The sequence below is a fragment of the Lactuca sativa genome, chromosome 9 (genome assembly GCF_002870075.4).
Source record: "Lactuca sativa cultivar Salinas chromosome 9, Lsat_Salinas_v11, whole genome shotgun sequence".
Lineage (NCBI taxonomy): Eukaryota > Viridiplantae > Streptophyta > Magnoliopsida > Asterales > Asteraceae > Lactuca > Lactuca sativa.
The window spans coordinates 196,873,335-196,896,942 of record NC_056631.2 but is presented as its reverse complement, the minus strand read 5'-3'; positions in this window follow the sequence as shown (position 1 = coordinate 196,896,942).

Below are 23,608 nucleotides of genomic sequence, written 5' to 3'. Positions count from 1 at the left end.
ACGACGCTGGCTAGAGGTGCTTAAGGATTATGATTGCAAAATACTTTACCACCCTGGTAAAGCAAATGTTGTAGTTGATGCTTTGAGCCGAAAAATGAGTCTTGAAAGAAAAAGACCAAGAGTGTTGAGTATAGAAGTTGTCTTGACTATTGTGGAAAGTATCAAGAAAGCTCAAGAAGAGGCTTCAGAGAAGAATGACCGAAAAGAAGAACGTTTGGTAAAAACGTTGGTGTTTGGTACAAACCGTCAAGAACTGATGGCATTCCAAGATCGGATTTGGTTACCTAAAACGGGAGGAATAAGAGATCTTCTGATGGAAGAAGCGCACAAGACCATGTACTCGATTCATCCCGGCAGCACGAAAATGTATAGGGGTCTCAAATCCTATTATTGGTGGCTGACGATGAAGCTTGATGTTGTGAAGTATGTGGCAGAGTGTGTAACCTGTGCGAGAGTTAAGGCACAACATCAGAAACCATATAGGAGTTTAGAACCTTTACCTGTTCCCATGGGTAATGGGAAGACATTACTATGGATTTTGTCACTAAACTGCCCAGAACGAAGGACGGTCACGACATGATTTGGGTAGTCGTTGATCGGTTCACTAAGAGAACACACTTCATAGTAGCCAATGAAAGATGGTCGATGGATAAGCTCACAAATTCTTATGTGAAGGAGGTGGTAAGACTTCACGGTGTTCCTTTAACGATTGTATCAGATTGTGATAGTCGTTTCACATTAAGGTTTTGGAAGAGTCTACAAGAGGATTTGGGTACGAAATCGTGTTTAAGTACAGCTTATCATCCACAAACCAATGGTCAGAGCGAAAGAACGATTCAAACGTTGGATTATATGCTAAGAGCGTGTACCCTAGAGTTCCAAGGTAATTGGGATAAACACTTACCTCTGGTAGAGTTTTCCTAAAACAATATTTAACATTCGAGTATTAATATGGCACCTTATCAAGCCTTGTATGGTTAGAAGTTTCGTATGCCGTCTTATTGGCTTGAAGCCGGAGAAAAGCAGTTTATGGGCCCTGAGATAGTCCATCAGACTGCTGAGAAGTTAAAGGTGATTAGGGAAAGGATGTTAGGAGCTCATGATCGTCAGAAGAGCCATGTTGATAAGAAGAGGCGACCGGTGACATTCGAAGTTGGGGATTCAGTTTTGCTCAAAGTCTCACCGTGGAAGGGACTTATAAGATTTAGGAAACTAGGAAAATTGAGTCCAAGGTTTATTGGACCGTTAAAAGTTCTTCAGAAGATTGGGAACCAAGCTTATAAGTTGGAATTGCCCAAAGAGCTGGATGGTATCCATAACACTTTCCATGTGTGTTATTTGAGGCAGTTCATAGGAGAAGTTTTTGACATAATTACAATCTCAGAGTTAAGGATGGATGACAATAAGAGGCTGAACGAAGAGCCCGAGGCAATTGTTGACGGTAAGATTAAGAAGTTACGACGCAAGATGGTCGACTTAGTGCTAGTCCGATGGAAACATTCGAATGGGTCGAATCTCACTTGGGAAAGAGAAAGTGACATGATGAGTCTCTACCCACATCCGTTTGCTGATGCATGATTCCGGGACGGAATCATCCTAAGGGGGAGAGAATTGTAACGCCCGGGTTTCGGGGCTAAGAATTTTTAGACAATTTAATAGTCTAGGTCAACTATTGTAACTATTTTTGAAGTAATAAAAATGAGTTATTTGAGTACATTGTGAATTATGTGTATTTATATGCTTATTACTTATTTATAAATATGTAATAAATAAAGAATAAAAATAAGCGTCAAAAGTAAAGTGCGAGATAAGCCCGATATCTTTACATAAAGTTGTAGTGGTCGAAACAAGGATTTTGAGGATATAAAGAACGCCGAAATCCAAGTTATAAGGAAGAAGTTATGACTCGTCGAAGTTTCGTGATGGAACCAGCGTGACACCAGGAAGCGTAAATAGTGAATTTACGATAGAGCAAGTTTTATCCTTATCCACTTAAACGAAAGTCGTAGAATATGTTAAACCGAGAGCGTCCATAAAAAGAACGCACAAATCCGACTTCGTATGAGGAAGTTATGATTTTTCGCAGTTTCGAGTTAGCAGTGTACAGCCTGAAGTTCGAATATTAGATCAAGCGATTTCTAGCCGACACAACCTAAACAAGAATTGAAGATCTCGTTAATATTAGCATAACGATAAAAAGACAAACAAAAACGGACGTCGGATGAAGAAGTTATGTGATTTTAACGGACCAATCTTGTCCCGACCTGTTATAATATAACTTTTGAAATAGAGTCAAAATTAGCCAAAGGAGTCTATACGAAAGTTGTAGAGTACATTCCCGCCTACGCATGGATATAAGAGTGTCTAAAACGGAGCTCGTGTGAGGAAGATACGGATTTTTGAAGTTGGAAGTAGAAATTGCGAAGCTGGTGCGAATAGTGATGACGTGGCTCTATCTGGGCCGTCCATCGCTGGTCAGAGGCTCGCTTCGGATTGCAACACGTCGCCTCACACACTACGCCCCGCATCCGAGCTCGGTACGCCCAACGTACACCTCACACTCCTCGGCCCAGCAAGCTCCTCGTCGCACCACCTGGAGACCGCCACCTCGCACGTTATCCAAACTACGCCCGGTGTAGTTGAGTTGTACGCCCAACGTACGGTCCGAAGTCCAGGCCTATAAATACCATGCAAAATGTTCTGAATTTCTCACTCATTTATTCATTCTTTCTCTCACTACTTTCTCTCTCTAAGGTTCTAAACCCTCCTAAAGCCTAGGTAAACCCCCTAGCACCCAAAGGAAGCCCTGAGGCTTCCGGAGTCTCCGAGAAAAAGAGTTTTTCGGTTTGAAACTCTGCCCGCACGTGGCCCGGTTTTCAAGCAAACTTCCCAGTTTCGTCAAAGATAGTTATTTATAGAAGCGAGGTGTTGTCCAAATCACTCTGTATCAGGTGAGTGTACAGTCACTTTCATCTTACACATAGATATGAAGTATTTTATATAATTTATGTGTTATGTGTGTATATATATGTTATCTGTTTACCTGAGATGTTTTCTTGACGAGAAGATCTATACTTCTTTCTTTCAGATATGAAACTTTTTCCTTCATATATATACTTTCTCATCTCAGATCAAAACTTTTTCTTCAGATCTAATCTATATACTTTGAGATCTACGTTAGATGAAAGATCTTAACTTCTTTCCTGCAGATCTGAACTTTTTCTTCAGATCTAGACGGTATATGCATTTTATGCTTTGAAATTTATGTTGGATGAAAGATGTGTACATTATTTTTCAGATCTAGACTGTATAAATATTTCATGCTTTGAAATTTATGTTGGATGAAAGATGTAAACATTGTTTTTTTCTTAGATCTGGACTGTGTATGTATTTTATATCTACAAATATGTTGGGTAGAACAATAGGTGGATGAAATAGATGATGTGTGTTAAAAAGATGAGAGGCCTCGATGTTTAAGATGATCCAGTCGTCTAGCGGAGTATAGATGACGACCACGGACTTTTCTAGGCAACCCGGTGGAACGCTAGCAAGCTCGCAACCTGTAGGTGTTTTCGAAGATGTACTCCACCCCCCCCCCCCCCCCAATGGTTTCCATACATACACATATGGCTGAGGAATCCCCTTAACAGTAGTGCCCATCCCGATGAAATTCCTTAGGAGAGGTCCCTTTTAATAGATGCTTTAGGGACGTAAAGTGAGGTTAACTAGAATGGGTAATCGGGTTAGTGATTTGATGAAAATAAATAATGAACTTATTATTGTGGGTTGAAAACCTTATATGCTCACCAGGCTCTCCAGCCTGACCCACTCAGTTTCTTGTATTACAGGTAGTGGCAAAAGCATAGTTGGATGATTTGTTGAGAGATTATGGATTTGAGGCCAGATAGTGTTTTGTGGCCTAAGATGTATATTTCTTTTTTGTTTTTGCTTATGGTGTGTATCGATGATTGACATCCCGAGTTTTGTAATGTAATGGAAATACATTTCTTTAAGAAATGCTTTGATAAAGTTTATATCATATTTTGTTTTGGGAACAAATTTCGCACTACTTTTCTTAAGAAGTTACTCTGATTTTTATTAAAAAGCATAAACAAAATCGGTCTTTTATGACCGTAAAAATGGGGATGTCACATCGTCATTTTCCCATTACATTCATATTGTGACCTTCTCACATAAACGGTAATGTAAACTATATTTTTGGTAATGATAGTCATATTTGGGAAAAACACTCAGTTTTACAAAAGAACAAACATACAGAACGGTCGGGTCTTGATATAGGATTTTTTAGGAGATACAAACATTTACATCAAACACTTACAAACATTTACACCAAACATTTACAAACACATTCATCAAACTTATACAAACATTTGACACTAAAATACATATGAACTCACCAACTTAAATGATGATCAGTTCAAAATAACTTGTATTCTCAGGTCACCAGTAGACAGGTACACTGGATCAGGTTTGGAGAAGAAGAAGCACATTCGAGACTCGTCTTTCAAACTATACACAAAAGACACTTGTATTAAATTATATTATTAATACAATGGATGATGTTGTTGCATGTTTACTATTGTGCATTGTTATGATACGGTACATAACATCCTCTGCCCTCGAATGTTTCCGCCGTTCTGGTTTGGGGGTGCAACAAAGAGCAAAAAGATGAAGTTCTTGAGGTGTTCTTGGCCTTCAAAATGCTCCAAAATCTCTAGAGAATGCTCCCAAGTTCGGATGTACAAGAGTTTGAAAATATTCGCACCAAACTTCCTCAAATAAAAGCCAAAAGTAAAATCACGATTTTGCCCCTGTAGGAATCCACGCAGACTGCGTGGAAATCTTATGCGGGTCGTGTGAGACAACTGAGAATGGGCTTTCTTCAATTATTGGGCCAACACTTTTTAATCCACTAGCCCAGTTTGAGTAAGGTCAGCTTCTAGCCCTTTTTTCTTCAAGATCTCTTTATTTTAAACCCAATTTGCCTTTTCCAAATCCTCCAAAGCTCTTGAAATCGCCTGATCATTAATTCCCACATGCTTGAAAAATTCTTCCTTCTTCATTTAACTAAGAGACCATCCTCTTCAATGCTCCATCCATCTAAAGCACATTATATGCATCACCTCTACTAGATATTAAGACCAAAAATCTTTATTGTTCACCAAGTCCAAACGCCTCACGAAGATCTTGTCACGCCCCCAAACCGGAACGACGGAAACGTTCGGGGGTGGACGAAGTCATGTACAGTATCACAACAATTCTATAATAGTAATCAAAGAAACAACAACCATTGTCTTAATAATATAAAGTTTACTTTGTATTCAATTCACATATGATTGACTCCAAAAGTAAATAGCAAAAGAAAGACTTGAAGCTACTATGCTCCGTCTTCTCGAAACTTGTGTGTAATTATCTATTAGTTTCATGACAATACTAGTGATTTTGAAGAAGAATCAACATTTAAGTTGGTGAGTTCATAAGCATTTTGTTTTAGAAAATAATTTCTTTGTTCCTTGAAAATGTTCATATGTTCTACCAGCAAATCCTATATTTTCTTAGTAAGTAAAGATAAGTAATATGACCATACCAGTTCCTTCTATGATTACTTAATGAATACAAGTTATATACAATCCAGATCGAATGGACAGTTGAATGTGTGGATCTGCCCTAAGCCCACAACCAAACAACGAACAGGAAGAAAGGCGAAAATCACACATTCCACTGCCTATCGGATCTTTATTATATATAGCCCTAACGTATTCACTATGTAATTATAGATTTAACAATAAAGTTCCTTTTAGATGTGGTGAGTGTGTTCCTTCAGAAAATCCTATATTTTCTTAATAAGAAATGTGACAAAACTAGTTCCTTCTATGATCACTTAGTTTACACTGACTATATATAAACTAATATCGAACGGACAATTGAATGTGTGGATCTGTCCTAAACCCACAACCAAACAAGGAACAAGAAATCAGGCGGAAATCACACATTCCACGGTCTATCAGATATTATTTATATAACTCTGATGTATAAACGAAGGAACCATAGAATTAACAAATAAGGGTCCTTATGTTATACTATTTTGTTAATAAGTGTTGAACCTTTTGTAAATATGTTCTTAGTTCCACTCGCTCTAATGTAAAGTATTGTTTTCGGTAAGTAACCGTATTTGTTTCCCAAAACTTGAATTGTAACTATTTTCTTGTAAAATAATGATGTTTATCCTATAAAATCCTATATTTCCGAAAAACCGAATTGTAGTCTTAAATGTTCGAAGACCGAAAAGTACAAGTATAAATGTGGTACTTAATTTAATGATACGTAGTTTTATTCATATGTAAAACTAGCTGAAGACGTGTTTGCACTATAAACTAGATGTGATGTTAATACCCTCCTATGATCACTTACTACATACAAGTTATATAAAATCAAGATCGAACAGGCAGTCGAATGGGTGAATCTTCCCTAAGCCCACAACCAAACAAGGAACATGAAGAAAGACGGAAATCACACTTTCCACTGTCTACCGGACATAAATTTTATATAACCCTGACGTATATGCTAAGTAATCACAGAGTTAATACCCCTTTAAGATTGTTTAAAAATATACAATTACGTAAATATTTAGTTAATGCTTATTGTGAGAGTTCATTATAACCATACTAATATGACTAATGGCTACCCGACGTTCTTTAGGCGTCGTAAAGTTATGACATTTGTCACCCCAGGCATGTCGGCCTAGCTATTGCAAGCAGCTCAGGTGCAGGATTATCAGTCCCGTATAGATCTATGCACAAACTCACTCTTTCCCTCCAGGAGACTCTGGTTATAATTTAGGACTTTAACGGGTACCATGTTTGGTACAATGAAGCAAGTGACTCACAATCCTGTATTAACTAGCTTACATAAAGTGTGTTCAAGTTTCCTTTTTCCTTGTTAATGTTTGTATTATCCTTATTTAATGTTTACGATATACAAAATAATTGTAATTTTATGTAATCATTCTTTGACTCAAAAAGAGTAAAAATAACGTGTATGTTCCCCAACTATACCAAAAGTTTAAACTATAAGTTTTCCGTATTTTTTTCTGAACTTTGTAAAATAGCACGTATGCTCCATAAACTATACCTATTATAGTTTATATGTTTGTTCCTTTGGTGTGAAAACCATTGCGTCTTAACATGTTTTCTAAATCTTTGTAAATTTAATAGTAACGATGCTTTGCGTATTTAAATAATTTCATGTTTAATTGCATATTAACGGTATGAAATATAATAAGCAATTTATATTTTTAAACACAAGATTTCTAGTATTTTACTTGTATTCCCCCCCCCCCCCCTAAAAACATTGAAAAAGCTTGGAAAAATATGGGGGTATGAACTCACCTTAGGTGTGGTCGCGGTGTAGATAATGAGCTAAAACGGTGACTTCGAGCTAGTATACAGGAAAGTGATATTGTATCCTACGAGTACTTTAACGCACAATTTGTAGTGTGTGTTACTTAAAATATTAAAAACATGACATAAACACTTGATGAATGGAAGAAATACTTACTGCATTATTACTTAAGAAGAAAGGTTGAAGAATAAATGTTTCCTAGGGAAAACTTGATCTTTAAAGGAAAAAGAAGTTTGATATTTGAGAGGGATTGAGGGGATTTTGTGTTCACCGGATGTGTAAAATTAATATAATCTATATTTTGTATCTTAAATAGGAAGAAGGATAAGAGGTTGATAGGATGGTTACATTGGTATCTGTGATATATCATCTTGGGAAGCTAAATTAAGATAAGATATCTAGATATTTAAGAGGGGTTTGCGGCCAAAGTTCCACCAAAATCAAACGAGATTTTGGTCCTTAATGGGCCCAAAATGAGTTTTCGGCCATAGCAAAATCGAAAACCCATTGTTTGATTCAAATGGCCGAAAACCTAATTGCTTTAGACTTTTAGGACCGCAAACTAGATGATCTTTGCATCCTTGGACCAAAAACTAATATATGATGGGTTATTTCAACCTAATTGCTTTAGACTTTCAAGTTTAATATTTTTCCTAAAATTTATTTATACTAACCTAAATCAACTTAAGTTTCAAACCACACTTAGTTACTAGTTTATAAACATGCTCCTAATGTTATAGATCAAACAATGCTTCATGGTTGCAATGTGGTTTTCACTAGTACTTGGTTAGGGTTTAGGCTTTTCTAGTTCTAAAATTTCCCAGTTGTGACATTATCCCCCCATTAGAGGAAATTTCGTCCCAAAATTCGTTCTAGCGTGGTTATTCTTTGACCAAAGGAAAGAGGTGGGTATTTTTGTGCCAATTGATCTTATCGTGTCTAAGTGAGATCAGATTCTCATTTGGCATTCCAACGGACCTTTATTATTAATATTTGACTTTGTTTCGTTTAACCTGACTGTCTGTGTTGGGTTGGTAAGTTGTACTTATGATGGGGGAAAGTGTGAGTTTGGTTTACTTGTCAACGTTTACTTGAATAATAGCATGCCCGCTCGTAGTCTTGGGCAACTTTACCCTGAAGTTCATGGTAATACTCATACTTGGTTCATCTATCATCGCCTCGTGTATATAGGTCATATATAATCAAGATTGAAAAGATGTTCGGATGGGTGACTCTGCCACAAGTCCACAACCAGACAAGGAACAGGAGGTAGGGCGGAATTATACATCCTAAGTCTGTACAATCTTAATTATATACCACCCTCGCATATACAAATAGCAGTGATAGATTAATCGCATGGGTCCTTAGTCTTTATTCTTGAACTTGACTTGCTGTATGAGTGGCATTCCTGAAAGATCTGCTCGGAATACTTCGGAAAGGGTTTGGAAGGTATGATAATCCTCGCATGACTACTTATGAGTTTTGAAGCGAGAGACAACTTAGAGGTTCGTTTTCGATTTATCGGTATTGATTGAAAAGGGTTTCGCTAGTCAGCCGGCTAAGTCGAAGGGTTTTTCATAGCACATGAAATTGGTATGGTGAGGACCAAACCAATCCATGTCGAATGACAACGTCGGAACTTCTTATACTAATAGGTGTTAAGCCGATTAGGAAAAAGTATTTGTTAGAGCGATAGTGCATTCTATGTGTACTTTCCTAGTACTTTTTGTTTGATCCTTTTTATTACTACTGCGAACATTATGTATTGCATTTAGCAAGTACTAGCAGTACGAGTGCTCCGATAATTTACAATGATCAAATTTCATAATATAATCCTTACTAGGTCCCCTTATAATCGCTTGGTGTATACAAGTCATGTATAATGAAGATTGAAAAGACAGTCGATTGGGTGACTCTGCCCTAAATCCACAACCAGACAAGGAACAAGAAATAAGGTGGAATCACGCACTCTAAGCCTTTAGAATCTTAATTATATATGACCCAAATGTATATACTAATCCATCATGTATCACCTGCAAGGATCCTTAGTTTTTATATGAATGATGTGTTTTGTTCGGAAGAGAAAGTAATTTATAATTGTTTATTAAAAGTTTAAGCTTTAAATATATTTATTGGGAAAATGTACTGCTGTTCACAGGTGGTTCTGGGACAGTCTCTCCTGCGGTGATCATCAGCACCCTTCCATCACCACCAACATTCCTTGTTCTTTGACAATCTCTCTTGAAATGTCCATTTTCACCGCACTCATAACAAGCAAGATTTACTCCAATACTGGGGACTTGGTTGAGGGGTTGTGCCAGTGCCCTACAGAAACGGGCAGTGTGCCCTTTCTTGTTGCAATTTCTGCGGTGTGACTCTCGGCAGGCTCCATAGTGATGAAAGTTGCAGTTGTTGCATTTTGGACGAATCCCAGCGTATTGCCTTACTCGTGTTGGGGCAGCATGAACAACAACAATCTATTGTTTCTTTGAGGGTTCTTATGACAATTTACCCTTCCTCTTATTCCAAAACTTCTTTTTGTTGCTACATTCCTTAGGTTGCTTGGGGATGGCTGTCATGAAGCCTTGACGAACTCCATGATCCACGAGTGTCTATGCCAGACGCTTGGCACTATCAAAAGTAAGTGGGTTAGCAGCTATCACGTTTCCTTGGATCTAAGGAGATAGCCCCCATATGTATCTCTCCACTTTCTTACCTTCCGGGATGACCATCCCGGGACACAAAATAGCCAGGTCACTGAATCTAGCTGTGTAAGTAGCAATGTTGGAGTCTTTCATTATCTGACCCCAGAGCTCTTGCTCTAGCTTTTGTACTTCTCCCCTCGGGTAGACACTACAAGGGTCAGTGACTTGACATGGTTTTCAAGTCTCCCAGCCCATTGAGTTAGACACTACAAGGGTCAGTGACTTGACATGGCCATTCTGCCATGTAAGGGCCCTGTCAGAGAAGGTGCAGGAAGCAAACTTCACTTTGTTCTCATCTGGGCACACGCATATTTCAAAAATCGACTCCGTTTTCTCGAACCATTGCATTAGAGCAATGACTCCCCCACTTCCACTAAAGGATTTGGGTTTGCAATTCATGAAGTCTTTATATGTACACTTTCTAGGGTGTGTGTGGCTATTTTCGTGGTTAAAGTTGTTAGCACCACTTCCTTCTCCCCTGGCATTACTTGCATTGATTTGAGTCATTGCAGTTGCTACGGCAGCAGTCATCGCAGCCTGAAACATAGCGGGGTCATATTATGGTGGTGGTGGATTTGTTGTCGTGTGTTTGTTATGCCTGATATATCTACAAGGTGGCATCTTTCTATCATAGAGTTTTAAAGATGAAAGGTTGGTAAAGTATTGGTAGTGGTTATAAATCGAATGTCATAAGAACTAGGTTATTATAGTTTGTGTGTGTCATGCTCCGAAAGTGTTTTGTATACAATTCATAACAGGAGTCTATGTAAAATAAAATTATGAATCTTTAATAGCGACCATCCTTAAATGAAATTCCGTGACTTGATTTACAGTTACTAGTTATAATGAAAGACGTTATATATCTAACACATAGTATGAGTAGTGTAATCACTGACTCACTAGATTATATTAGTTTCTTAGTTATTAATGTGACGCATACAATGCTCAGCCATATCGCATGACTTGCGAGTGCTTCTCTATGCCTGATCCCCTCTCAAATTCCTTCTCCTGTACTCTTTATGGTTCTGCCTCGACTCCTCTGTTGGGTGTTTGCGATGTCTAGGTGTGTCATTTGTGTGAGAATGAGAGTATCTAAAGAATCCATGAGATAACTAAAACAATTTTATTTTTATGGGGTGATCCTTACCGGGTCCTCCTATAATCACATAGTGTATACAAAGTATATATAACCAAGATCAAATAGACCTTCGAATATGTGATCCTACTCTAAAACCACAACCAAACAAGGAATGGGAAGTAGTGCGAAGATCACAAATTCTGAGTCTGTAAGATCATACTTATATATAACTCTAGGAGCATACACTCCACGATTATAGACCTGTCAGTAAGGGTCTTTTAAATTTTCACATAAGTTAGTTATAGTTCCTAAAATACTCCTATACTATTTTAATTGCATGTTTGATTCTAGAGTTTCTTGGTATACAACGTTGATAAGTTTTTAGACTTGTTATTGTATAGTATCATAAAATACTCCTATAGTATTTTAAACTTCATGTTTGGTTCTAGTATTCCTTTGTATATAGATTTGGTAAGTTTTAGACTTGTTGCAACACCACTATCACTACCAAACACATGTTGGTCGTATCTCAAATAAATATAGTTGATCAGGCTATATTTACCCCATATATGATTACATAACTGCCCAGGTTTGACCGTAGTGTCCAACATCTAAATACTTGTGTTTTGTTCTTCTTGTGATACTTGTTCTAGTATGTGTGTATATATATATATATATATATATATATATATATATACTTTTATAAAAAAGTATAACTCTAGTTCAGAGTGTTTTTATCCCATTGTATTTATAGTTGTATATCTTTTATGGGTTGATATACTTACTTCACTATAAACAATGCTCTTATACCAATTTGTCACACCCCAAACTGGAATGACGAAAATGTTTGGGGGCGGAGGACGTCATGTACAGTATCACAACAATTGTATAATTGTAATCAAAGCAACAGCAAGCATTGTATTAATAATGTAAAGTTTACATTGTATTCAATTCACATATGATTGACTCCAAAAGTAAATAGCAAAAGAAAGACTTGAAGCTACTATGCTCCGTCTTCTCGAAACCTGTGTGTGTACTTGTCTACTAGTTTCCTGAGAATACAAGTGATTTTGAAGAAGTGTATCAACATTTAAGTTGGTGAGTTCATAAGATTTGGTTTTAGAAAATAATTTCTTTGCTCTTTGAGTTCATAAAATTATGAATCTTTAATAGCGACCATCCTTAACAGGAGTCTATGTAAAATAAAATTATGAATCTTTACCAGCCTGAAAGTGTCGGACTGAAGGGCGAATCTGATCAATCTTAACACCTTGATATTGCACTGAAATTTATCTTTTTCATCTTGCGCAATATCTTTAACATCTTTCAGAAGATCATTATACTCCTTTTGAGTTTTAATAATCCTTGACGTTGCAGAATGAGAAAACGGTCCATTAATGATTGCTTCCCAGATGAGGTATCCATTATCCTCAGATCCTATAACATAATCTTCAAAGTGATGCGCCCAGACTTCATAATCATGGGTGTACAGGATGAGAATCTTTGTTGTTGATCCAATGCTATTCGAAATATTGATGGGATTTGATTGCGACTCGTCCATAATGATCAAATAACCTGTTCAAAGATCAGACTTGTAATAAATAAAATTAGGGCAAAACAATAAATATCAAGATACGTCAATACTGAGATGACGGCTCAATAAATATCAGTAATTGCGGAATAACCCTAATCGAGACCTTTTTCACAGAAAAGAAGTGTATCGATTAGACAGCCTCCTGCTCTGATACCAATTGATAAGTTAAAAATCTAACTTGAAGATCGATTAGATCTTAAATAGGTAAAATAAAGAGCAAACAGCAAGAACACGAAAACAGTAAACAAATCAAGAATGGATCGAACAATGTCGAATGATTATAAACAATCCTCATAAGAGCTCGATGAAGAACTACAACTGTAGAGGATTAAAAGGTTTACAGGAACGATGAAAGAAAGTATTATGTGATCTAACGTAATGCTATCAATCGATCTATCCAACGTTTACCTAATATGCATGCAAGCACATTATTATATAGTAAACCCTACAAGCTCACGGTTGGACAGGCCCAAACCGGAGTGCAAAACTGGACTATAAACCGAGCCCAATGACGCAACACAAAAATAAAGTCCTACGCTACCCAACATTTTCTTAATAATAAATGTGACAAAACTGGTTCCTTAATATCGAACGACAGTTGAATGTGTGGATCTGCCTTGAACCCACAACCAAACAAGGAACAAGAAATGAGGCGGAAATCAAACATTCCACTATCTATCGGATATTATTTATATATAACTCTGATGTATAAACTAAGGAACCATAGAATTAACAAATGAGGGTCCTTATGTTATACTATTTTGTAAATAAGTGTTGAACCTTTTGTCAATATGTTCTTAGTTCCGCTCGCTCTAATGTAATGTATTGTTTTCGGTATGTAACCGTATTTTTTTCTCAAAAGTTAAATTGTAAACTATTTGCTTGTAAAATAATGATGTTTGTTCCAGAAAATCCTATACTTTCCATAAAACCGAATTGTAATCTTAAACGTTCCGAGACCGAAAAGTACAAGTATAATTGTCGTGCTTAATTTAGTGATATATAGTTTTATCCATAAGTAAAACTAGCTGAATACGTGTGTGCACTATAAACTAGATGTGATGTTAATACCCTCCTATGATCAATTAGTACATACGAGTTATATAAAATCGAGATCGAACAGGCCGTCGAATGGGTGAATCTACCCTAAGCCCACAACCAAACAAGGAACATGAAGATAGGCGAAAATCACACTTTCCACTGTCTCCCGGACATAAATTTTATATAACCCTAACGTATATGCTAAGTAATCACAGAGTTAATACCCCTTTAAGATTGTTTAAAAATATACAATTACGTAAATATTTAGTTAATGCTTATTGTGAGAGTTCATTATAACCATACTAATATGACTAATGGCTACCCGACGTTCTTTAGGCGTCGTAAAGTTATGACATTTGTCACCCCAGGCATGTCGGCCTAGCTATTGCAAGCAACTTAGGTGCGGGATTGTCAGTGCTGTATAGATCTATACACGAACTCACGCTCTCCCTCCGGGAGAGTCTAGTTATAATTTAGGACTTTAAAGGGTACCATGTTTGGTACAATGAAGCAAGTGGCTCACAATCCTGTATTAACTAGTTTACATAAATTGTATTCAAGTTTCCTTTTTCCTTGTTAATGTTTGTATTATCCTTCTTTAATGTTTAAACTATATAAAATAATCGTAATTTTATGTAATCATTCTTTGACTAAAAAAGAGTAAAAATAACATGTATGTTCCCCAACTATACCAAAAGTTTAAACCGTAAGTTTTCCGTATTTTGTTATGAACTTTGTAAAATAGCACGTATAATCCATAAACTATACCTATTATAGTTTATATGTTTGTTCCATTGGTGTGAAAACCATTGCGTCTTAACATGTTTTCTAAATCTTTGTAAATTTAATAGTAACGATGCTTTGCGTATTTAAATAATTTCACGTTTAATTGCATATTAACGGTATGAAATATAATAAGGAATTTATATTCTTAAACACAAGATTTATATAATTTTACTTGTATTCCCCCCTAAAAACATTGAAAAATCTTGGAAAAATATGGGGGTATGAACTCACCTTAGGTGTGGTCGCGGTTTAGATAATGAGCTAAAATAGTGACTTCGAGCTAGTATACGGGAAAGTGATCGTATCCTATGAGTATTTTAACACACGATTTGTAGTGTGTGTTACTTAAACTATTGAAAACATGAAATAAACACTTAATGAATGGAAGAAATACTTATTGTGTTACTTAAGAAGAAAGGTTGAAGAATAAATGTTTCCTAGGGAAAACTTGATCTTTGAAGGAAAAAGAAGTTTGATATTTGAGAGGGATTTAGGGGATTTCGTTTTCACTGGATGTGTAAAATGAATATAATCTATATGTTGTATCTTAAATAGGAAGGAAGGATAAGAGGTTGATAGGATGGTTACATTGGTAACTGTATTATATCATCTTGGGAAGCTAAATTAAGATAAGATATCTAGATATTTAAGAGGGGTTTGCGGCCAAAGTTCCACCAAAATCAAAGGAGATTTCGGTCCGTAATGGGCCTCAAAATGAGTTTTCGGCCCTAGCAAAACCGAAAACCCATTTGTTTGATTCAAATGGCCGAAATCCTAATTGCTTTAGAATTTTAGGACCGCAAACTAGAAGATCTTTGCATCCTTGGACCGAAAACTAATATATGGTGGGTTATTTCATGGTTTAAAGTTTAATCTTTTGCCTAAAATTGATTTATACTAACCTAAATCAACTTAGGTTTCTAACCGCACTTAGTTACTAGTTTATAAACATGCTCCTAAGGCTATAGATCACACAATGCTTCAAGGTTGCAATGCGGTTTACACTAGTACTTGGTTAGGGTTTAGGCTTTTCTAGTTCTAGAATATCCCATCTGTGATAGATCTCGCTGTGCTAGTCTCCAAAAACCGGCAATGATGCTCAAGAAACTAGAGTGTGCCCAAAATAGTCATAAAATAACAAAAAGGAAAATATGCTTGGAAATTAACTAAAATATGAATGAAATATACTAAAATAAACTATAAAAAAAGTAAACAAAATGAAACTATTTGTAGGGTGTACTCTTGCGAGGGCATTTACGTTGTGCATACTTTGGCGTACGCTTAACGTAGTCAGCTGTATTGGTCGCGAAGGTTCAACCTCGTACTCTGGGCACACGAGGAGTATGTTGGTCGTACGAGGGGTATCTAAAATCTAATTTTTTATCATGTGTACCCTATTTAAACACCCTTATTTCTTAGGGTTGGCCTCCTTATCAGCGTCTAAAGCCCTAGAAACCATAAAATCGATTCTTAGCCTCCATTGTTAGATGTTTGAGCCTTGGGTGAGGATTTGGTGTTCATTTTGTGGGTCTAGAAGATAAATGACGAACTTAAAGACTTATTGTTTGAAGGAAAGCTTTGACATCCCACAATTTCACCTCCTTTTGATATCTTGGGAGGTATAAAGTCCCAAACTTTCCTTTTCATTCCATATATCTTATTCTTGGTTCATTTTTGGTCATTTTAACATCTCTTGGTTGATGATTGGGATTTTAAGTCGTTTATAAAGCTTATAATTGTAGATCTGGTTGTTTCATGGGTTCCTTGGGCATAAAGGTGCAAAATTTATGGTGGTTATGGGTTCATGCATGTATTAAGTCAAGTATTAAGCTCTTTTAAGCTCTAGAGTCCCATTTAGCCATGCATGCACATAAAGGTGGAAACTTTATGTGATTAACCACCTTGGGAAGTCAGATCTGAGTTTGGATCCAAGTCTTAATGGATTAATTACTTAATTGGAAGTTAGCCTTGGGTTGGTGAGTACGTTGGGCGTACAAGAATGTACGATATGCGTACAAGCCTCCCAAATAGTATGCAGAGCGTACATGCTGAGTACGCCCCGCATACTCAGCAGACTTGGGCCTTTGTGCGTTTTGGGCTAGGTTGTGTTGGGCCATGTTGGGCCATCTGGAATTCAGTTTTGGTTTGTTGTATCTTGTTGGGAAAATTGGGCCTAGTTAGGAAACTTAGGGCATATTTGGGCCTAGATGTTTATTTTGGATGTTGAGCCTTTTTATCATCTAGTTTGGGACATGGCTTTGGGCAAAGCTTAAGGAAAGGTAAAACGGTCTTTTACCCTAAATTGGACTCATAGTGTGAGTCAATGGCTAGATGTTGACGGGTTGTCATTTTGGTATCGGAGAGCGCGTGAGTTATAGCGGACCTACAGTTAGAGATTATTCATTGGATCAGCTGTTGATGGGGGTGTTGTCTTAATATTGTCGGTTCGGGGATCTGGCAGTCAGTAGCCAAGAATCATCTTTATGGTTTAGCATTATGAGGTGAGTTTTCCTCATTGTATTTTCAGGTCGAAGGCACCAATGTCAGCCCTTTGGATTGTTATCCTGGTTTATCATATGATTGAGTACTATGGTGATCTGTTAGATCTGTGTCCTGGTAGATAGGATGATGTTATGCTTAGCGATCTGTTATATCTGCTTGTTATCTGTTTTGGCTATATGTTACAAGTCGCATGTGTTGATGTAGTGCTATTGTGTTGAGATTGTACTGCTTTGTGCTGCCAGTCAACAAACCTGGTGATATTTATATCGGTATGTTATATGTATGCTTATTTGTTATGTATATGTCGACATGGTTTGTATGTATGGTTGGGTTAAGGCGGTCATGCTTAGTGCTGAAGGTCAACAGACCCATGGTGGCCCGGATAGGAAGTAGGCCAGTGGGGCGTACCAATCAGGCCGAAGGCCCGGAGAACGGTCAAGACATGCTGAAGGCCTAGTGAGGCGGTCCATACATGTTGAAGGTTCTGTAAGCAACCCAGACAGGATGAAGGCTCGGTGAGGCGGTCCAGACAGGATGAAGGCTCTATATGCATGTTGTTTGTTGTATATGTTGTCAGTTGTGTGTTGGTACTTTCGGGGAAACTCACTAAGATTTGTGCTTATAGTTTGTTATGGTTTCAGGTTCTTTAGATGATTCGTTGAAAGGCGAAGGTGTGACCGTACACATCCTTGGTTTTACAACATATTGGATCTTGGGAGACTCTGATTTTAAATCATATTTTGGGAATCAATGTTTTTGTAAACACTTTTTTAATAAATGGGCTGTTTTGAAAAGTTTAATTTTATTGAAATTTTTAGGATGCTTCATTTTTTATATTGGTTAATAAATTAATTAGAAATAAAAATAAATAATTTGTTAATATATTATGAGAATAACATTTTAAATTGGAAATAGTATTATTTAATTAAGAACTAATCAGAAATTAATTGGAGCTGATGCTTCAGAGTTTTGATAATTTAATAGACTGCTTAGGAAATGTGTAGAAACATATATTTCATTTTATGCATTGTAATACAAGTTCCAAATTTTTTGTTTATTATCAATAAAACTGAAAATTTTGTTTTATCTAGTTGGTTTACTTTGTATTTCCTTAAAATGACATTTATGAAAGTGTTGGTTACATTTCTATTATTAGCAATGTTAATTGGAATGTGATTCTTATTTTATCGCTTGTGGTAATGTCATAATTAACAGAGTGATAAAGAATTTTCATCGCCTAAGTTTCAATTGGATAGAAACTTTGAGTCATACAATTTGAATTGTGTGATTTATGAGAATATTGATCATTGGAAAATTATGACTAATTCATTGATCACATGTTTATGTGAGACAAAGTGAAGGACTAATGGATCTAGTACATGTTGATATGAACTGTTCAGATCCACCACAAAGGATGATAACTCTATTCGTCATGATTTACTGATGTTTTGGTAAACATAGTTGTGTTTATAAGATTACACATAATTCTGATGCTTTAAAATGTTCAAAGAGTAACATAACAAATATGAAGAATCTATTAGGCGGAAAGATAAAAGTTTCTCCAATCTGAAAGGAAATGAGAGTACTTAATATCATGTTTTATGATCGTCTTAATGATTGTAGAGCTATATCAAAATTGATCCTCGAAGAACATCTTAGTGCAATTGAATGACTAAGAGAGGAAGCTGATATTATTGAAATTGTTCAATCGTGAGATGACTCATACTTCGTTTCCAATCAAGTATTAGAGCCATGTCTAGTTACTACAAATCATATCTTGAAGCTTAATTCATACTAAGTAGGTTTATAACACCTCGTGAAATGTGGAGTAATTATGTTTTCTTACTCTAGCACATTTGGACTTGGAAGTTGTGATGTTTTTGGTTAAAACAAAGGATAAAGTAACACTAGTTCTATAAAGTGTTTTCTTGTTGGGAATCCACACTAACTTTTGAATATTTGTTTTAGCTTGTCAAGGAATGTTCCTTAAGAGAGAAAATTATATGCCAAGAATTCAGTGGGAGTCTTATTGATCTTTAAAAAATTTCAGGATTCAATCGGGAATAAACCTTTTAGTTATCACTAGCACACGACCTGAGGTTGATAACCTATCATGTTAAGTTGACACATTCTTGTTTCTATGCACCTTCCAGCTAAATTGACAATGCTTATGAGTTCTATGGTTCTCACTTGACTGCCAAGGCAAAGCACATTGGTTAGTGAAAGTACATTGATCAGTATAGGTGAGTTGCTTAACAACAAGGAAGCACTGGTAGACCCTTAAGCTACCAGATGGCAAGAAATTAAGAATAAGCGAAGTTTAGTCCATGAAGCGAAAACTAAATTTGAGTTTGTTTTTTTCTTAAACTTTATCTTATGATTGTGGGTTAGAACTGATAGATTCACATGGATGGGAACTTATATAGCATAAAATCTAGGTGGCAAAAGGTTTCACTCTAATTCATGAGAATGATTATGAGGAAACACATTCGCTGGTAGATATAAAAGATCAGATAAATATCATTATGGTTAGTGGTTGTGTTAATTGCGTTCTCAAATTCACAATATGATTACGACATCACTTTTCATAGTTCAAATTATGAGAAATGGCAAGGAATTGTTTGAACTTTCAGGGCATATAACTATTAGTTTGAAAGGGGTTAAACATACACACACATATATGTTATCTGATGAACGTGTATATGTTGGATATGGTGTCTAAGTCCATAACTATATTTGGTATGTACTTGACCCGATTTAGCATGGTACATTTGGTTTGCACTTCACCGGAGCAATTTGGACTTTGAGAAGAGGATATGTATGATTTATTAATATATTATTAGTTATAATATATTAATATGAAATCATATTATTTAATTGGTATTGATCAATAATTAATTTGGAATTAATTTTGTGGTCAAAAAAGACTAATTAAATATATATGGATTGATTGTGTAAATCATTCATTCTTATAATGCGGGCTAGTGATCCATGATTCCTTATGTTGGGCTTAACCTATGTGGTGACCCATGGATGCTCCATGGAGGTTAAAACCCATGGATCATGAGGAATATGGAAAGTCATGAGTTACATGGTGTAACCCTAATATGCACACTATATAAGAAGCCCTTTGGTTCAAGAAAATGGTACCCTAGTTTATTGACAAGGAGAGGCCCATTTTTGTGAGCAATATACTTCTCTTCCAAATTTCCAAAGTGTTGATGGTGATTTGGTGATTCGACTGGAGGCATTCACATTATTGATGCTAAGCTCTTAAAGTTCCAAGAAATAAGCCACAACAAACTGTATGTTTCCTAACTTGTTTTATTCAATATGTATGCTAGTTAGGGTAATACCTTGGAAAGTTCAAGTTTGCATGTATAATAGTGAAAACATAGATCCAAGGTATTTAGGGTTGCATGAACACCTTTGGAGTGTTAGAATGCTCAAAACCCTTCAGTGGTATCAGAGCCTAGGCTTGCTTTCAATTGTACTTGATGCTACTTGTGGTTTGTAGTTGAAAAAATCGAGTTTTTTTTCTCTCTGACTAATGAACTCGTCGAGTCCACTGATGGACTCGACGATTCCATGTACAAACTGAGCTACTCGACGAGTCCAGTTCATAGACTCACCGAGTTAGCTGGTCAGAATGTAGAAAAATGATTTTTTGGCCCCAAATGGATAGGATCATTATCCCAAACTGTTTTGAATCATAAAAATATGTTTTTTTAAAGATATGGTAATGATCATGTTAATCCATTTGAAAGGTGATTGTCAAAATTTCATGCTTTGTTTTAGTTTGTATGATTAGTCTAAATTACATGGAATTTGTTTGATTTGAATTACGTTGATCATATGAGTTTAATCTAGAACTTGAACATTCTTCTAGTTGAATTGTTGTTGTTGATTATTTTAATCGACTCTGTAACTTGTCCTCAAGTTATGGAATTCCAAAAGTTTTTCATTTAAATGAATCATTAAAAGTCATAGGTTATAGAAAAATGAAGATTCTCATTTTAAAAGACCATTAAACTCTTATGTTATGAAGTTGAAAAGTTTTGAAGAGTTTCAAAACTTGCCCTCAAGTTTTGGAATTTGTAAAGTCACACATTAAAACTTTAATTCCAAACCCTAGAATTTTAATAGTTTAAAATTCAACCCTTATATTATTATAGTATTATAAGTTTAATAATATATATATATATAAGAACAAGTCAGTCTTACTATTAGTAGGCCTCATTCACGAAGCTAATCTATAAGGGGGGTATAAGGTTACTGCCTATAAAATGGTGGTTTAATGGATGTCCACTCTCACCCACCGCTTTCTTGATTGGTGGAGGGTCGTTAGCCGAACGGGTAGGACAAAGACTATAATTCTCATTAAAAGTATAATGATAGATATAAAGTAACTAAATGTTTTTTAAATTCTCAATCTTAGTTACTTTAGGAAAATGTGAAATTGATGTTGACCCATAAAATTACACTCTACACCTTACCAAGTCGTTAGTGGAGAGTGTGTGGTTAACCGACACACTAACATGGATTAGTAAGGGTGGCCTAATGTTTTTCATGGACGATGGAGCGTGTGTGGTTAACTGGCACATCGATTAGGTGATAAATGACATTAAGAGTCCTAAGTATATTTGTATGGTTATTCACACCTTGTTTGTGATCCTCGGTATCCCAGTCACAAACTTGAAGGGCATAATCGAGATTTAAACATGCCATTGAAGAGTTCAATGAATCTCAAAAGAATATAGGAATTTTAATTCATCTAAAACCTAATAATTCAATTTTGTTTTTCATGGTGGAAATTGGTAAATCGTCATTTACCTACCTTCAAATATTTTGCAACATGGATTACGACATCACTCTTCCAAATTGTAAAAATTGTGTTGGGTCCTAGCCTTAATATTTCATTTTGGGTGTTATATTAAGGAATCGATATCTAATCTAAACTTTGTCTTTCTTCGTTTTCAGATGTCTTCCAACAATGTTGCTTCTGGCTCAAACCCTACTGGCTCTTTCTCTCTCATGAACCTTTGTGGGAGAGTCATCTTTGATGGAACTAATTTCAATGATTGGATTAGGAACATAAGGATGGTCACTCGTTATGAGGACAAGTAATATGTTCTTAACAAGGTGCTTAAGGTCATCGATGAGTTGTATGCTACTCCCGAGGAGATTGCTGAGGATACTACCCATGAGAAGGATGCCACTAAGGTACCTTGCATCATGTTGGCCACAATGACAACAGAATTCCAAAAGTCCTATGACGACTTCTACCCTTTTGACATGCACCAAGACCTGATGGAAAGATACCATCAGAGTGCACGACAAGAAAGGTATGAAATCATCACCTCCAGGATAACAACAAAAATGAAGGCTGGAGAGTCCATCATGGCCCACTTGCAGAAAATGCAAAGATTTGTGGACTGTTTGCTTAAGTTAAATGTGAACTTTGATGATGAGGTTGCTATAGATATTATTCTACACTCCTTACCTCCATGTTATGATCAGTTCTCCATGACCTATCATATGAACAAGGAGGAGGTCACACTTAGCAAACTTCAGTTACTTTTGAGGACTGCTGAAAGTATTCTCAAAGGTAAGAATGTTGTTACCACTCCTACTATTGCTCCAGTCTTCGCAATCGGGCAAGGCAAGGGAAAAAGAGGAAGACCCCTTCCAACGGTCACAAAGGAAAGTATCTCGATGGGTTCTCTTCTAGCGAGACTAAAGTCGATGTCTAAATATGTACAACACTTTGTGAACACAATGAACATCATCGAAGAAGCACGTAAGACAAGTGCAACAACATAAAATGAGTAAAAATGATTGATAATGGGTTTGGACTAATTGAGATCTACATAGACTTGTTTCAAAATAATGTTGACACTGCTAGTTTGCATCGAATACCCAAATATCATGGCAATGTACTCTAATTTTAAATATTGTAAAGTTATTTCAAACTTAATTATGTAAAAGAAATGGCAGGGTTATCAAAAGGGTAATGCTTTTCATTAACATTAGTTAAACAATCATTACCAAAGTTATTACATACTTATATTAGTTTCCACAAATCAGTATATTGTAAGAGATACATATTTTGTTTGCAGCCGATAAAATCGCTTCTAATTCTAACAATAGTTGTTAGACAGTCATGTTCTGCCCTAAGCTTATCAATCTCCAAGTTTGCATCTTGAATCCACTTCTAAGCTTCTTTGACATTTTTCATAGTTTCACTAACCCATTTTTCTTTTTCATTTACTTGTTCTGCTAGATTATCTGTACATGAATTGAGTGTCCAACTTATTTCAGAGTCCCTTTCGTTGGCTTCTTCGCCAACCATCATAGCTTCAAAAGTGTCATAAGACTTTTTATCATGGAGTGGAAAATTTGGCCCTTCCAGAAACGGGTTAATATCTGAACAAACATAGCAATCTTCTTTTTCAATGCCAAACACCAAAATTAGATGAA